This window comes from Zootoca vivipara, chromosome 6 (assembly GCF_963506605.1).
Source record: "Zootoca vivipara chromosome 6, rZooViv1.1, whole genome shotgun sequence".
Taxonomy (NCBI): Eukaryota; Metazoa; Chordata; class Lepidosauria; order Squamata; family Lacertidae; genus Zootoca; species Zootoca vivipara.
In genome coordinates, this window is record NC_083281.1 from 78,245,623 (window position 1) to 78,261,372 (window position 15,750).

A 15,750-nucleotide genomic window follows, 5' to 3' on the forward strand; every position below is an offset into this window, starting at 1 on the left:
AATAATTTATTATTTATACCCCGCCCATCTGGCTGGGTTTCCCCAACCACTCTGGGCGGCTTCCAACAGGAAAATGAAATGAAATAATCTATTAAACATTAAAAGCCTCCCTAAACAAGGCTGCCTTCAGGTGTCTTCTAAAAATCTGGTAGCTGTTTTCCTGGTTGTTTGTATGGAGAAATAAAAGCTGCATCATTTCTGCCACCAGTTGCAAGAACCTTCTGCTGACTAGGAGCTCTGCTGCACCTTGTGGGTGGCCGGACAATTTTCCTCTCTGCCAGGGACTCTGACTTCTAATCCTCCCGCTAACACTGCTGCCTGATTTGCCTTCTTGGCGACAGATAAGTCATGTTCCAGCATCCCTCACATGGTGAACGGACACCACCTCCCAGTGTCTTTGCGGGCAAGAATTAGGGTGAAACAAAAGCCTGCCTATTTGGTTGCCCTTCCTCTGGAGAGGCTTATGGACATTTTTGTCATTTTTGAACAGCTAATGTCTTGCAGGAACAGGGGTGGCTGGGATTGTCTAATCTCTTTAAACTTAATCTTCCTTTCAACACACACACACACACACACACAAATTAAAAAGTTGGGTACAGATGCCCTGGACGGGTCCATGTTTCACTAATGAAACAAATTAGGTTAAGATTTCCTCAAAGTTTTCAAGCCTGCCCCAGATTTTTCTTTTGCCTTTAATATTTTTCTCCATCGCCGCTGGGCCTCGTGTCAATATTATTTTGCTCCGCGTAGATAGACCAGTGCTTCCAAAAGTGGGGCGCGCAGAAGCGTTTCAAAGGTTCCAGGGCAGAACGATTAATTTTATGTTATCATAGTATAGATATGCATATAATATTAACCTTTATTAACAATCCTGGAGAAGCAGGATAATGCAACCTACCATATACAAAGCAAACAAACAATAGAGTCAGGAAAAAGAAATCGTGGCACACGAATATAAATCAATACTTCCCTATTTCCCGATCTGGCATGGATGGTGAATGTTCAAGCATCTAAGTATGAAGCATGGGAAATAAAATCCCACCAGATGACAAAAAAGTATTGTGGATCCTACACAACCCCTGGAAAGACACAGTTTATGTGCATCCCCCACCCACCCACAACAGCCGAAGTCCATAAATTATTAGGCTACACAGATTATGGGACGTGGGTGGTGCTGTGGATTTGCCGATCAGAAGGTTGGCGGTTCTAATCCCTGCGACGGGGTGAGCTCCTGTTGTTCGGTCCCAGCTCCTGCCAACCTAGCAGTTCGAAAGCACATCAAAGTTCAAGTAGATAAATAGGTACCGCTACAGCGGGAAGAAGAAGAAAAATTCAAAAAAGCCCCCAAACTTAATTTTTGGGGGGGAGATGTTCCCAAATAAAGCTCAACAGCTTTGAGTGGGGGGAAGCTCTCAACAACTTTATCCAGATTTTTGCTTTTGGGAATATGGCAATGCAAAGGTGGAAAGACTGAGCCAGAGGATCAGAGAAGGATGGGAAAATATTGCTAAAAAGCAAGTCAAGCGAGATCTCAACAGTTCCGGCATATAAGACGACTGGGCATATAAGACGACCCCCAACTTTTCCAGTTAAAATATAGAGTTTGGGATATACTCGCCGTGTAAGAAATGCGACCCGACGTATAAGACGACCCCCGACTTTTGAGAAGATTTTCCTGGGTTAAAAAGTAGTCTTATACGCAGGAATATACAGTAATGCAGACTCTCCAAGTGCTCCTATTTTCCACTGACCTACATTTACAGAAACCGTCCTAGTTCTGATTTGATCCCGGAATGTCCTGCTTTTCCTTACGATGTCCCTATTTTCGTTGGAGAAATGTTGGAGGGTATGGAGCTATGCGACCCACGAGCCAAGGAAATAGGCAACTATACAACCTTAGAAGACATCTGAAGGCAGCCCCGTATAGGGAAGTTTTTTAAAAAAACGTTTTATTGTGTTTTTATATATGTTGGAATCTGCCCAGTGGCTAGGACAAACCAGTCAGATGGGCAGGGTATATATAAAATTATTATTATTATTATTATTATTATTATTATTATTATTATTTGAATAGTGTGTACCTGTTTTCATCAGAGAAATGGTGGAGGGTATGAGTAATGCTAATCTTAACTCTGGGGTGAGGCCTGTCCTGTTACCTTCTAGGTTAATATTGCCTTAGAGCTTTGCAGCGGAGACAGAACATCTGAATGCCATGCTGCCTTCATGTCCCTTCAAAGTCATCTCACTCTCAGTGAGTTGGTTCCAAGTCTCCTTAAACAGTTAAGTGCTACTGGGGGTGGAGAGAGTTTGCCAATATGTAAAGGAGCTGTATTTCCTGAATATCCAGAGTGGAAGCATTGTGTTGATTAGAGGTTGAGGTTATGGAAGTGTTTACTCGGCAGCTCTGTAAACACGGCTGCCTTTAAATTAAACTAAATCACCGGGAGGAAGCCGCCAGGGTGAGAAGCTGGGCAGCAGCAAAGCTCAAGTTGGCCCAGTGAAAATATCTAAATCTGAATCACCTTCATCATTCCCGCCCCCGCTCCCCGTTGCTTTCCAGGGTCAGCACTGACTCCTCGCAAACGGGTCTCCTTCCAACGCAGCTTCATTGCTTCGCAAACAGAGGTGGAAAATCCTCCCAAGGAAAGGATCAGGGCCAAGGGTGAACCAATCACTCAAGGTCGGCTGACTAATCAAAGGCAGTGTTGACAGGCAGAGGTCTGTCAGCACTTGTTCCCTTGGCTAACTAGCAATGCCACATCCTGGTTTTCCCTAGTCAACTTCCTTATGTCAGATGGCAGGCTTGCATTGCTCTCCGGGATAAAAAGCTTACACTGGTATAAGACCCTCCAAGCGCCCCTATTCTCCAGGGACAGTCCCAGATTTACAAAAGCTGTCCCAGTTTCTGATTTGATCCCAGAATGTCCCACTTTTCCTTAGGACGTCCTTATTTTCATTGGAGAAATGTTGGGTTTGGAGTTAAGCGACCCCTGAGCCAAGAAGATAAGTAACTATACAACCTTTAGAAGACATCCGAAGGCAACCCTGTACAGGGAAGGTTTTTTAATGTTTTATTATGTTTTTATATATGTTGAAAGCTGCCCAGAGTGGCTGGGGCAACCCAGTCAGATGGGCAGGGTATGATGATGATGAAATAGGACATCCCTATTTTCATCAGAGAAATGTTGGAGGGTATGTGTTATGTCCCCCCCCCCTAAACAAACAAACCAGTGGTGGAAATTTACTAAATTGGGCAACTCCGCCTCTCCATACCAACACTGATATTGCAGTGGGGTAGCTATTGAATTTGAGTTTGAAGAAAAGGTAAGTGAAGAGAAACTGCGGAAGCTAGGGAAGGTGAACTTTCAGACTGAGGACCACAGTCTCTTCTTGGCAACCATCAGATGGCCACATGCCAGTGGTAGGCACAGCCGGAGGCAAAAACGTGTGTAGCAATAAACGTAAGAACTAAAGAATGTAAAAAGAGCCTGCAGGATCAGAGCAATCGCCCATCTAGTCCAGCATCCTGTTCTCAGACGGGCCAAACAGATTCTTCCAAGAAGCCCACATGGGAGGCATGAACGGAAGAGCCTCCCTCTCTCATCCATAAGAGCACAAGAGTGCTGCTGGATCGGGCCAAAGATCCATCTAGCCCAGCATCCTGTTCTCGCAGTAGCCAAACCAATGCCTGTGGGACCCAAGCTCCAGAGAAACAACTCTCCTCTCCTGTGTTTTCCAGAAACTAGTATTCAGAATAATGACTGTCTGCCTCTGACCATGCAGGCAGAGCGTAACTATCATGGCTAGGAGCCATTGACAGCCCTCTCCTCTGTGAATGTGTCCAGTCCTCTTTTACAGTCGTCTAAGTCAGTGAGCTCCTGTGGGAGGGAGTTCCACAGTTTAACTCTGCGCTCCATGAAAAAGTGAAGAAGTGCTTTCTTTTCACCATCATGTTTGTGTGTGTGTGTGTGTAACTTTAAAACTTTACAGCAGAAATAGTCATCATCCCCACCCCAAAAAAAGAATGCAGCAAAATTTGAAGTGGGGAAACTTCTAGAAGTGGGGAAATGCTTCTCTGCTCACCAATTTACTTCCCTGAAATGTTCCCATTGCCTAGTTTTCCGCACCTGGTGGCATAATCACATACTGGCTGTGATCGTGATCACAGGTACGTTGCATTTCAATAGGGTGTCCATACCCCGTCCCAGAATACTAGCACTGAGGCACTCCGCCTCTGTTATCAGCCCATCCTTTGACCAAGAGGCTGAGATTTCATTTAATTATATTCCCTCCACAGAAAGAATCAGGAGGACCACAAGAGAACCTGGTCCCTGCCCAGCACTGAAACCGTCTCCGTTTCTAAGACAGCCGCCTCACAATCTCTGAAACACAGGCAAGCTAATCACATAATTACATCCACTACACTTGAATATATTTTTTTGCCAGGAGAGAAGTTACGTCACAACACGCCTGGGCAGGGGTGGGGGGGTCTCCGGATTACATGTCGGCCAGGAGAAAAATATGTTTGTTCTTCAAGTTGTCATTCTGAGGACCTGCCGACAGAAACCTGATGGTTTGTACGGCGTGCAGAGAAAGCAGATGGAGTGAAGTTTTTTCTCCACTCCTCTCTTAACACTAGAATTCGGGGGTCCAATGAAACTGATCAGCGGGCTTGAAAAGGAAGAACCTTTTACACAATTTATCAATGAAGCGATGTGACTTGCTGGTGTTGGCTGTGGGCTAGCTGACTTTCAAAGAGGGACTTAGCCAGCAGTGTTCCCCAAACTTGGGTTTCCAGTTGTTTTTGGACTACAACTCCCATCATCCCTAGCTTGCAAGACCAGTGGTCAGGGAATGATGAGAACTGTAGTCTGAAAACAGCTGAAGAACCAAGTTTGGGAAACCCTGGGTGAGAGGGTACATCTATCAGCGGCTCCTAGCTATATAGAACCTCCAGCTTCAGAAGCAGTTTACCACATAGTACCAGCTGCTGGAGAGTCAAGCATTGTTTGGACATCATGTCTGGGGGCTCCCCTGAGGCATCTGCCTGGCCACTGTGTAAAGCAGGATGTTGGACTAAATGGACCCTTGGCCTGATCCAATGGGTGCTCTTTTCGTTTACTTTAGTGCATTCTCTTAGACGGCCCTTCACCATGTGGTGTCAAGGTGGGCTGCAAGCAATGAAAACACTGAAAGCCTTGGCTAAGAATTGGAAGAGTGAAGATATACCAACAATGGATGAATGGCAGATGAAGATGATTGAATTCGTGGAACTGGCTGAACTGACCGGGAGACTATGTGACCAGAGGGAAGAGTCGGTGGAAGAAGATTGGAAGAAATTTAAAGTCTATACGCATAAGAAACAATTGCAATATTGGGAATGTCTAATATAAGATTTGGAAGTACATGGAGGTTGTAGAGGTGGTTTTGTAGAGGTATTATAGTATATTTAGATATAGATATAAGTGTTGAATAAGAAATGAAAGGAAATATGTTAAGGGAATATTAAAAGGATTCAATTATGTGTGTGGAGGGAAAAATAAGAGGATTGAAGTATGATATAGAAATTACAAATATAATGAAACGCGGTTAGGAGGGATACGAGGAAGTAAAAAATGTTAGGATATATGAATGATAAATATGGTTTCTTTTTCTTTTTGTATTGTGTTTGGAATTTTTTATTCTTGTGTTTTATGTGCTTTTTGTGTTTTTGTGTTTCATGTGTGTGTGTTTTTTCAATTTTATAAAATCAATAAATATATTTTAAAAAAGAAAAGAAAACACTGAAAACCATTCCAGTATTTGAAAAGAGAAGGTTATCCCCTGCCGCCATCACAAAACATCATTAAAATTGCAATCCATAAAAAGAAACAGTGTAGAGGCACAGGATGTGTTTACAGAACCCTCGTACTGCTTTAATAATAATGACTTCCCCCCCCCCCAAGGACTGCTGGGAATTGTAGTTAGTTAAGGATAACTCAGTAGTTAGAACAATTGTCAGGGATAGACAGATCTGTCCATTTTGGTTTTCTGAATTTCCCATTTATCCAATCTTAAATTCAGTTCTCTACATTGCCGTAGTAATTTGCCTTTTAAAAAAAGAAAGAATAATCCTCCTGAAAATTCACCTGCATATTAGTGAGGATTTCCCCCTAAAGCACAGATCAGTATGGAATTTTGCCTAATACAGTGGCACATTGGTTCTCGAACTCAATCCGTTCTGGAAGTCCGTTCGACTTCCAAAACGTTCGAAAACCAAAGTGTGGCTTCTGATTGGCTGATTGGCCCTGGAAACAATGCCAACAGTCGAAACGGACATTCGGCTTCCAAAAAACATTCACAAACCGGGACACTTACTTCCGGGATTATGGCATTCGGGAGCCACTGTATATGCTTTTGCCAAACTATTTCCCCTCATGGTGCATTTAAAATATATATATTATATATATTTTCATTAATAATAACATGAAACAATGCAAAGAACGAATAATGGGTATTGCTCACTAGGTACAAAGTAAAATACAGTTATGCTGTTTATAAGGCAGAAAACAACAGTGGCATGTTACATTAAATAACCAGACCAAGAAGATTAAGGGATTACAGGGGGTGGCTAGGTTGTCCTGGGTGAAACTTAACAAAAGAAATAAACATGAACCATTCGGAATCAAAAGTATATATATTTTTGTTTTGTTTTTCTATGCATTGCTCTATAGTGTTGTGTAAGTTTATCAGTCAAAACCAAGTACCATCCGCTATCGTGTCACTTGTGGATAGTACATTTGCCTGCATCTTTTCAATGTGTGATGCCTTTTTGAATGTTATGTTCCTTCCTCTTTATAAACCTCTTTGAGGGACTATATCTATATACCTATATATAGATATAGTCAAACAGTGTTTACATTTTATTAAACAAACAAACAAACAAATATTACATACATTTTTAAACACACTTTGCCGAAGTATATTAAAATTTTTGTACACACTACTTGGCTGAGGAAATTCACTGCAAAATTCAGAGCAGGGTGGATTTCAAAGGGTGGCTGCGTTCCATAGAATCATGGAGTTGGAAGGGACCCGAAGGGTCATTTAGTCCAACCCCGTGCAAATGGCTACACAGTTCCTAACAGGTGGCCATCCGTCCTCTCCAATGATGAAGAGTCTGCCAACTTTCCAAGGTAGTCTGTTCCCCCGTCCAGCAACTCCTTAACTTCATGTACACATTTTTGGCTCTCGTATCATTTCAGGAAGTGCGAATTTGGCCAGTTCGTCTTTAAATACAAACTGGGGAAAAATTCTCCACCATCCTTAACGATCCACATTAAAAAAAAAAAGTATTGCAGGAAGAATTATATGCAAGCAAAGTTGTGTAATGTCTGAAAAAAGCTAAGTGGTGGGATGTCCTCACCAGATCAACTAGCCCAGGCATAGGCAATCTCTGACCCTCCAGATGTTTAGGACTACAATTCCCATCATCCCTGACCACTGGTCCTGTTAGCTAGGGGTGATGGGAATTGTAGTCCCAAACATCTGGAGGGCTGGAGTTTTCCTTTGCCTGAACTAGCCAATCCTGAACCCTCCCCCTCTAAATAGGAAGGCTACTCACAAACAAATGAATCTTTGGTACTCCTTCCATCAAGCTTCCTCTGTCTCCCCTGCACCAAATACCCCCTTCCCTCCCCCAACAGGAAAAGAAAGCTTTTCCAGGGGGGAAAGGCTTCTCCTCTTCCCCCCACCCCACCCACATCCCACCTCGCAATGCAAAGCGTTCTCTTTTCTTGTTTATTGAGACAGTTTGGAATATTTAAACAGTTGTATATTCAAAGATTACAATGATGGAAGCGGGAAAAGAATTACCTACAGACTGGGTTAGCCTGTTTGATCAATGCATAATCAGATAACTGCTCCGTCTTGTGCACACACACACACACACACACAAGCACAAGACACGTCTTTAAGCAAAGATCAGCCACTCAAATTCTAATTCCTTTTGCTAATTAAGCAGCCTGTTAATTGCTCTCAGGGTCTCTAATGCCATGTCATTATGCTTTTTAACCGCCTGCTTGACATCAATAGGGTTTCAAGCACATGCAAACAAAGAGGGCATCTGACACTTAATAAATTAGGTTAATGCTGGTGCTTTTAACTGGCCACTGGCATTTTGCCTTACGCACAGATCCCCCTTTTTTTCTTTTTTCTTTGGGGGGGGTGTTAGCAGAATTTCCTCACCTTTTCCAGGAAAACTAATAAATAATAATAATAATAATAATAATAATAATAATAATAATAATAATGAATGCAACAGGGTGGTGGGGAGAGAGGAAATGATTTATCAAGGCAAAAGCACTTGCCAGATCAGGCGATAAAGGTCTCAATTCTAATACGGAATAAAGTTAGGGAGCTCTGTTTGCTCTGCCTTTGAAATGGGTTAACTCAGAACCGTAGAACTGGATGGGACCCCAGGGGTCATCCAGCCCAGCCCCCTGCAATGCAGGAATCACAGCTTTAAAAAATCCCTGAAAGACGGCCATCCAATCTTTCTTTAAAAATCTCTAATGCAGGAAAGTCCACCACCTTCTCAAATAGTCCATTCCACTGTTGAACCGGTCTTCCTAATGTTTCGTTGGAATCTCCTTTCTTGTACAATGGGTACCTCGGTTTAAGAACAGCCCTGTTTACGAACTATTCGGTTTATGATCTCCGCAAAACCGGAAGTAGTGTCCCGGTTTGCGAACTTTACCTCGGTCTAAGAACGGAAGCCGAACTGTGGAAAGGCACCGGCGGTGGGAGGCCTCATTAGGGAAAGTGCGCCTCGGTTTAAGAACGGTTTCGGTTTAAGAACGGACTTCTGGAACGGATTAAGTTTGTAAACCGAGGTACCACTGCTATTTGAATTTGTACAGCTGAGCAATTGTGCACAGTGGGACACAGGTTGTATAGTTGTTGAACACTACCCGGGAATAAATGTCAGTATTTGTAAATGCAGGGTCATCACAAACTAAGTTTTACTCAGAGTGAGCCTACTGAAATCGGTATAAATTTGTGCATAAATTTCGGCAGGTCTACTCAAGCAGGACAAAATGTTGGACACACAAACTGTACACTGGTTGACTGGTTGTTGTTGTTGTTGTTGTTGTTGTTGTTGTTGTTGTTTTTAATCTGCCCTTCACCATAAGGTCTCAGGGTGAGCTACAACAATTAAAACACAACATCAAGAACAGTTTAAAACAATCTACAATCTACAATAAGCAGTGCACCTTCTATTTCCTTCACAGAGCTTAAAAAAAAATACAGAGTGGTTTAACAATCAATCCTTCTTTCTAGGGAACTCTGGGAATTGTAACTCTGCGATGGGAATGGTGTGGGGTTTTTTTCCTCCTAGTTGCTCTCAGCACTATTAACAAACTACAATTCCCAGGATTCTTTGGGGAAAGCCATGACAATTAAAGTGGTATCATGCTGCTTTATAGGGAGGCATGTGGCCTGGGTCTTCTTGGAAATTTTTTGGATGTTTTCTAGATTGCAGTTTCCTGGAGATATCACTCCTGAATCACACTCTGAGGATCGGCAGCTATATTCCACAAGGTCTGGGGGTAAATCGCACCCATTGGAAAATCCATTTGTGCAGTGCAGTCTGTGGCAAGCGGAGAGTAAACAAAAGGTTTGCGTACCCCTTTTGTGTGCCCCCCTTTTCACCTCTCCTCCATTGATGCAGGACGGTAAGAAAACATGTGGCTCAAGTTGAACCACTCCAGCTTCCTCTCTCCATTAGTCCAAAATAAATTCCCACTGGCAAAACTGATGAGTGAGAAGTCTTGTCTGCCTGTCATAGATTAGTCTCAGAGAAGAAAGGGGGGGAAGGTGGTGTCAGAGACATGGCACATTTGGGGGGAGGGGAGGACCAAGAGGCGCATGTGAGCATGCACAGCCACACATTAGACCGCAACTCCTACAAAAATATCCAGTACAGAAGAATAAAGCTTTTCCTGCAGTAAAACACCGGGGGTGGTGGGGGTGGTGTGTTAATAGGATTTACTTAATGTTATCTCATCTGCTCCCCTCCACATTTGGGGGGCAGCATGTTAAGGGACTGACCATTAATTATTATCATTATCAGGGATACCAACTTGAATAAAATATGGTGGGGGCCCATGACGATCCCATGACGCAATGCACACACAGCATTTGAATGGGAATGCCCATCCGCTTTGTGGGGGCCCAGCCCCCCTCAAATATTTTATTGTGGGGGCTAAATCCCCCATGGTCCCTAGGAGTTGGCTCCTATGATGATGATGATGATGATGATGATGAATTAAATTTATATACCGCCCTATACCCACAGGTCTCATTGCATTAACTGATGCAATGTTATTTTTCTTCATCTAGGGACAGCTAAACAGGCACACACAGAATCGTAGAATTGTAGAGTTGGAAGGGACCATGTGGGTCATCTAGTCCAACCCCCTGCAATGCAGGATTTTTTTGCCCAAGGTGGGGCTCAAACCCACAACCCTGAGATCAAAAGTCTCATGCTCTACCGACTGAGCTACCCCAGAAGCTTCTTTGTTCAGCCTGTGTCGTTCTTTCCACTTGATTCAGTGCTGAGGGTATAAAGAAGTTGGATCCAGAGAGTTTTGTTAGAACTTAGGTTCTATTAAAATCAATGTCACAAGTTTGTCCTGCCTTAAGCCTCATTCATAGCACTAAATTTAACCAATGGGCCCACAGGTTATGGGGTTGCATCGAACCAAGAGTAGATCCACTGAAATTCATTGACCCAAGTTACTTATGGGTATCACAGTAATTGCAATAACCTACCCTGAAGCTCAACATAAAAAAAAAACCAAGATCATGGCCACTGGTCCCATCACCTCCTGGCAAATAGAAGGGGAAGAAGTGGAGGCAGTGAGAGATTTTACTTTATTGGGCTCCTTGATCACTGCAAATGGTGACAGCAGTCACAAAATTGAAATACACCTGTTTCTTGGGAGAAAAGCAATGACGACAAAGGTCTGTATAGTTAAAGCTATGGTTTTCCCAGTAGTGATGTATGGAAGTGAGAGCTGGACCATAAAGAAGGATGATCGCCAAAGAATTGATGCTTTTGAATTATGGTGCTGGAGGAGACTCTTGAGAGTCCCATGGACTGCAAGAAGATCAAACCTATCCATTCTGAAGGAAATCAGCCCCGAGTGCTCACTGGAAGGACAGATCGTGAAGCTGAGGCTCCAATACTTTGGCCACCTCATGAGAAGAGAAGACTCCCTGGAAAAGGCCCTGATGCTGGGAAAGATTGAGGGCACTAGGAGAAGGGGACGACAGAGGACGAGATGGTTGGACAGTGTTCTCAAAGCTACGAACACGAGTTTGACCAAACTGCGGGAGGCAGTGGAAGACAGGAGTGCCTGGCGTGCTATGGTCCATGGGGTCACGAAGAGTCGGACACGACTAAACGACTAAACAACAACCCTGAGTAGAACTAGCACTGGGTCTAACCCCTGCTTCGGGGAGGGGCTATAGCTCAGCACATCCTTTGCACCCATAAGGTCCCAGGTTCAGTTCCCAGCTTCTCCAGGCAGGACTGGGAGAATCTTCCTGTCTGAAACCCTGGAGAGCTGTTGCCCTTCCTTGTAGACAGTACTGAACTAGATGGACTGTGGTTTGCTTATTATGCTCCTGTGCTATGTTACGGGGTTGGGTAGGGTGGCCAAGTGCCCTACTTTAGAGAGTACAATCCTATAGTTGAAAGCCACAGGAAGAGCCATGGGTGCCTTGACATCACCCATCAACAATCAGCACCTGGACAGCAGATTGAGCAGGCACACAGGTAAACACTCTCTTCTCCCCCATGAAGCTGGGACGTGCTGGAAATTCTATTCTAGTAACTCTTTCTAAATCTGCATCTATTCGTATAAATTAGGATCTGCAAATTTCATGCAAATGAAAATCTTGGCGATGTGCAAGCGGGCACTCAGGACAGTGCCCAATCGCTGCAGTTGGCCTTCCAGGCCAGCTTAACCTTTTTTGCTGTCCTTCCATTGCCAGGTTGAAGTCCTTCCTCTTTCAACAGGCCTTTGGCCTGCTCAGGTAACTTTCGCCTGCTGCTGCTATTTTCGTGGTGAAGCTTTTTATTTGCTCTGTTGTATTTTTTCATAAAAATAAAATCTCTCAGTTTTTTTAAAAAAGTAACTGTTGATTTAATTGTGGTAGTCCCCACCCGGCTTATTTATTTACCGTTCTTTTATATCCCTCTTTTTCCTTCAAGGAGCTCAAGGTTGCATATGTGTCGTGTCCCCGCCCCCTTCATATTATCGTCACAACTTCCCTGTGGCTCAGCAACCTTAATGGGAGAGTGGTGATTTGGGCTCTGGTCTCCCAGTCAATTTGAACTCTGGTTAATCCAGTCCTCCAAACAGGACCTCAATACAATTGCATTATATTTACATTCTACTGATGATATCTTTAGTGTTGCTAGCTGGCTTGGCTTGGCTGGTTGCATAAAAGACGGGGCAAACATTTAATAAGGAAATGCTTATCACTATCTCAGTTTTGGTTAGCGCCAATACAAAACCTTGTGTTACTTGCCGAAATACTAAATATCACCGTACGCATGCCAAGAGTCAAATGCAGCCAAACATTGTATGCAACTGTGTTGGTCCATTATGACCACACTGTTTGATTGGGACCAGCTAAAAGTGGTACAAAATAGTGAGCAAGCTTTTGTGTTTATAGAACTATTATTGCATGCCAACTGTCATATGCTTGCGTGAAATTGCACGATATATTCAGCACTGTCACAGATCAAATATTGCAGAGGTAGGCAATGTGGTGCCCTCCATATGTTGTAGGCTGTGACTCCCATCAGCCCTGCTCATTAGCTGGGTGTGATGGGACTTTGGAGACCAAAACATCTGAAGGGCATTGGTTAGCTGTGAAATACGAAAATCAAATGTCAGTGGATGTTCAATACAGATACCAAATAGCTGGAAAATATCAAGCAAAGAGCTGAGGGTTTGGGAAACAGAGAATATTCACGCTCATAATTTATAGAGGATAAGTTGAGCAGATCAGTAGTCAAAAATAATAACTAAACTGCTGAGACATGATTGAAAAAGGATTGTAGCTTTAATTTCTGTCCTTTGACCATGGCAATTGTTTCCCATTATATTTGGTTTTCATCCTGTTATGTTTTAATTATTATACATTATGTACTTTCTGTTTTCTGTTGTGACCTTTTGCCTGAAACATTTGTTTCAGTACATCACAAATATTCGAGAGAATGTTTTGGAGCAATCAGCTCTGCATCACAAGCAATGTGGACGCCCTTTGCTGGAACAGGGATGAGTGGAAATTCAGTTTTTAAAAGCAAAACCAACTAATTCACACGTCATCTGAAACAGCACGGGAATGGAAATACAGCTATCTTTCAAAATTTGCACTTCTCCAAACTTCTCAATGCAAATAGACAACTAAGTCATGTGCATACAAAAAAATTATGCATATGGGGAAAGCCACAAGAAAATAACATGCAAAAATGCATTCAATTGTGGGAAATTGATCACCTCTAAATGAAGAAATGAATAAAAATGTGCACTAAAATGCCAGTGAACTTTCGTTTTCATTTTTTCAAAAATCCAGTGTTGCAGAAATGTGTAAAAAGAATAAACTAACATTTACAGAACCTAACCACCCCATGCTAGAGTCACCTGGATTGATGCCTTACGTTAAGAAATAGCTTTGGTCCATCGTAAGTAACAGCAACTGTGAAAGAGACAGTAAGTCCTCTCCCAGACGGCGACTTGAGCGAGCAGCTTCAAACCAGAACTTTCAGCGGCAAACGTATAACTGGATACCCACAATGGGCCGAGGTGTATTCAGTTGTCTGGGACAAGCGTTCTAGGGCCTTAGCACCGTCCAAGGAGCTAATGAGCAATAAATACACCACAGCACACCCGCATCAATTTAAATAGTCTCGGTATGAAAAGAATGTAATTAATTAAGATATGTTGATTTACAAGAACCGGCATGGCTAGCAAGATTGATAGAAAACTCCTTCCTGTCCAAATCGGTCATGCTTAATCTCGACATCAGCTCCCTGCGTCGGGATGCTAGCTCTTTGTCGGCTCTTAAGGAGGAAGGGGGGGGACCTGAAGGAAGACAGCCTCTAATTCTTCACAGTCTAACTTGTGTAAGCCCCTGGTTTGAATTTGGCCTTTCGGCACCAAAAGGAGGAAAACTGTGTTCCTATTGACTTACAGGAAGGATTCAGGCACAAATCAAAGCAGAGGAACTCCTAAGGGGTGGAGGTGGGGAAGGCGTTCTTTATTAAATTATTTTTACAAAATGAAGCTGGAAAATCGTCTCTCTCTCTCCCACCCACCCACTTTCCCTTAAATCAGATTTCTTTTCCTCGCCAGGCACACAGCATCTGGTAAGAGAGAGGATTGTGCCATTTGCGGGATGGGATTTTTTAAAAAGAAAAAAAGAAAATCTCTCTCCCTGCTCTGCTCCCCTCTTTCTATAATGATCTGCTTCTCCTTTCAGACACTCGAGTTTTGTTTATGCTGTTTTAGCCCTGAAGTAATGGCAGAAATCACTGGCTTGCCAAGAGGTGGATCTCAGACCCAGACAGGATGAGCCCCAAATGTTTCTGCTTTTCATGAACGCCTGATTTAATTTTACTTTTTAAAAAGAAAAGAACAAACTGACCTGTTGTGTAGAGATTACTGGTCTCAATTTTTATTATTATTTATTATTTACCATAGAGATTTCTACCCGGTATGATTCTTACAAGAGGCCTCTTTTGTCAGCTAGAGACATTTTTCACAGTTTAATTTTATTTCTGTGTGTCTCTGATATAGCCTGCCTTTCTCTACAGAGTAGACACAAGGTGTTTTACAGCTAAGTAAAACAATATAATAAAATGTTATTATTATTATTATTATTATTATTATTATTATTATTATTATTATTATGTCTGCTAATTGAGCATATCTCAGTGGCGAAAATGCAAGACAGGCAGCAAAGGGGAAGGAATTTGATTTTGGTTTGCATTTTAATGGGAAACTGCCTAATCTGAACCAAATCCTGAAGCAAAGCACATTTAACCTTTGAAAATTTGCACTTCTCAGAATTTTGCAATGCAGTTCTCCAACCAAGCAATCTAAACAAAAATGTGCTGATATTAGTAGAGAGACTGCATTTTAAAAATGCATACATTAGTGAAAGTAACATAAACAAATAGCAGGAGAAATTGTGTGTATTGGGGGGATTCTTATATTGGTCAAAACAACATACCAAAATGTGTAGATTGGAAGAAGTTTGAACAAAAATACTAATGAATTTGTATGAGGATTTTTTTTAAAATTGAAATTTTATGTGGAAGCAAAAAGACCTGAATTTAAGAGTGGAAAAACTGGGAAACTGGCGGTTTTGTCTATCCCTTGTCTCAAGCTTCCTACATGGGTTCACATGGGAGCAAGTTAAATTTAATGGTTTGCTTGGGGTTTATTTGCTCATTTAAATGTTTTTTTAAAGTTTTAAATCTCCTGCTGCTGGTTTTTAACATTTCCACTATAATTTAAGGAGGGAAGAAAAATAAAAAATGGCTGTCATATTTGTGTGGTTGTTTTTTTTAAAAAAATAAAAATAAAATATTGCACAAGAGCAACTCTCGCTTCCTACAGTTTCCAGCTACTGATATTCAGATTGTCTTTTTTTTTAAAAAAAAAAATGCTTTATTGAATCCAAAAA

At 42.3% G+C, this 15,750-nt stretch overlaps 1 protein-coding gene and 1 non-coding gene across 7 annotated transcripts in view; both read right to left on the bottom strand.

Annotated features, from left to right (window-relative positions):
* The window catches only part of PRDM16 (PR/SET domain 16), a 428,828-nt gene that overhangs the window by 327,981 nt on the left and 85,097 nt on the right, over positions 1-15,750 (bottom strand). The window lies entirely within an intron of this gene.
* On the bottom strand, positions 10,481-10,556 carry TRNAK-UUU (transfer RNA lysine (anticodon UUU)). The gene has a single exon. It is a non-coding gene; the product is annotated as a tRNA-Lys (tRNA).